The sequence below is a fragment of the Penaeus vannamei genome, chromosome 15 (assembly GCF_042767895.1).
Source record: "Penaeus vannamei isolate JL-2024 chromosome 15, ASM4276789v1, whole genome shotgun sequence".
In the NCBI taxonomy this organism is placed as follows: domain Eukaryota; kingdom Metazoa; phylum Arthropoda; class Malacostraca; order Decapoda; family Penaeidae; genus Penaeus; species Penaeus vannamei.
This window is the reverse complement of record NC_091563.1, coordinates 26,516,853-26,519,554: the sequence shown is the minus strand read 5'-3', so window position 1 is coordinate 26,519,554 and position 2,702 is coordinate 26,516,853.

Below are 2,702 nucleotides of genomic sequence, written 5' to 3'. Positions count from 1 at the left end.
CCATAGCTTCAGGTGAAGACAGCTGAGATGTGGGCACTCTTTGAGCTGTGAGAGTACGAAGGGAGATTATTTTTGGAAAGTCTGTATGAATTTCGTAACTTATGTAAATATTTGTTGGGTGAGTGAAAGTTATTGTAAATAAACTATTTTTGAATGATTATATACCGTTAAGGATATATATATATTTTTTTCTTTTGTTTTATTACCTTTTTTTCTTTATTTTTTTTTTCTTTTTGTGTTATATGAATTGTCACTAGGGTATTTTATGCCCGTATATACATATTCCTCATATATAAGGTTCCTTGACCGGGATTGTCAGTCAGTGCAGTAGCTGCCAAAGCCTTCTTGGTGGTAGCTTTGACAGAACTAAAGCACACACACACAGAAAGAAAGGAAAGGAAAAGAAGGAATGGTAAAAAAAAAAAGAGCCAGGAAAATCTAGACAGAATTCAGAACTCTTGTATGGGTAATTTATTAGCTTCGTGTCACCACAGTGGCTAGATATGTGTGCATGTGTGCGTGCGTGTGTGCGTGCGTGTGTAGTGCCTGGAGCAGCGCAGTTTTAGCGTCCCTTCGGTGCCGGGTCCTCTAGGGTCTTAGATACGTGTAGTGATGTGTTTATACCCCTTAGGTGGTTTCCACTGTGTTACTCTGCCGACCCAGCAAATTTTTTCGGAAATAGCATTGTATCTGTGATTGAGTAATATTGATACAAGTGGCCCTTGGGATGTGGTGGTAAATGACCAAGATTTTATTACTCATGATATGGTTAATGTATCACTATTCTTATAGCACTTGTCATTAGACTCTTTTTATTATTAGGGATGGGTTTTCCCAACAAATGTGATATGACATAAATGTAGGACATTTTCTTATGTGTTGCTCATGTATCAGTCTTGAGAATGGGGGAAAAAATTTGCAGTTTTAATGCTGTTGCAAAGTGCCATTGCTGTTGCAGCCAATCTTTTGCTGGTATGTGGTTGTACACATCCCTTGTAAATCCTTATTTTCTATATTTTCCTGCTTGCTTTTTGGTACTCATTGCTAGTACCTTTGCATGCCCGATTTTGCAAGCCAAAATCCTATTAGTGTAGCAAAGGAGATATATATATATATATGTGAATATATATATATGAATATATATACAGAAAAATCAGTATTGTGTCAAGAAAAGTTGAAAAGTGAAAGAAAGCGTTAAACCTATCCAGTATTAGAATTGACTGGCAAGGGTTTGAGGAGGTAAAATTTACCACAAGCACTCATGCAGCAGCTTATTATGTTTGTGCACACATGTATAGTAAAAAAAAAAGCATTTATACATATACATGTATATTTTGAGTGCGTGGGTGGATGAGTGAGAGTGAGTGTGGGTGTGAGAGTGAGAGTGAGTGTGTTTGAGTGTGAGTGTGCGAGTGCGTGAGTGTGAGTGTGCGAGTGCGTGAGTGTGCGAGTACGAGTGCGTGAGTGTGCGAGTACGAGTGCGTGAGAGAGTGCGAGTGCGTGAGAGAGTGCGTGAGAGTGTGCGAGAGAGTGTGCGAGAGAGTGTGCGAGAGTGTGTGCGAGAGTGTGTGCGAGAGTGTGTGCGAGAGTGTGTGCGAGAGAGTGTGTGCGAGAGTGTGTGCGAGAGAGTGTGTGCGAGAGTGTGTGCGAGAGAGTGTGTGCGAGAGTGTGTGCGAGAGAGTGTGTGTGTGTGTGTGTGTGTGTGTGTGTGTGTGTGTGTGTGTGTGTGTGTGTGTGTGTGTGTGTGTGTGTGTGTGTGTGTGTGTGTGTGTGTGTGTGTGTTGTGTGTTGTGTGTGTGAGTGTGAGTGTGAGTGTGAGTGTGAGTGCGAGTGCACATTTGTGCATGTGTGAAGTGTATAGGAAAGCATTCTCATTGGTGCAGGGTCGATTTACACTTTGCAAGCCATTTTTCCATTTGGGACAAGAAATTTTTGCCGTAAACATTGCTGAGTAAATATAGCATTGTGCAATTTTTCCCCATTATTATTATTTTCAAAATTTACATTTTGTTGTCTGATATCTGATATCTGATACTGAGGCTTTTCAGAATCAGTTTAATGATTAATTTTCGCTGGTTTTGGAACATCCATATATGAAAATAAATTATGTCTGTTCAACAAGTTGCAGTGAGTGCTTTGTGCTGAAAGAGGGCTGACTTTACTCGAATGTGCTAGTCATTCGTTGCCTCACTCGAGCAAGCCTTATGTGTGCCAGCTTCATTTTTTTTCTTAAATTGTGATGATTAACATAAGTCCGTTGTATTAGTATGATCCAAGTATGGTATTTTCTGTTAATTTGTTAAGCTTACAGTTAAGTTCTTTGATTTTTGTTTATTTCAATTTCATATGTATATACATTTTTTTTTTTCACTTGATTGGAAATTTAGTTTGATGACTTAGAAGATGCATACAGAAGACATATGGTACATACAATAAAAACCAAAGTTATTCTTAAGGTATAAATACGTAGTGATTATTCCATATTTGTTTGTTAAGAAATATATAACCCCTTTTTTCTGTTCATTCTGTTTTTATTGCTTTGATTTTATTATTTATTCTTTATAATCATTTTTATTCTTTGTTGGATACATAAGGCTTGATTGAGAGGTGTGTGTAGGCATAACACATGCGACTTTTACGTATATGTAAATATGAAGCCTATGTCTGTAGAAATGTTATATAAAGAATGTATCATACTTGCC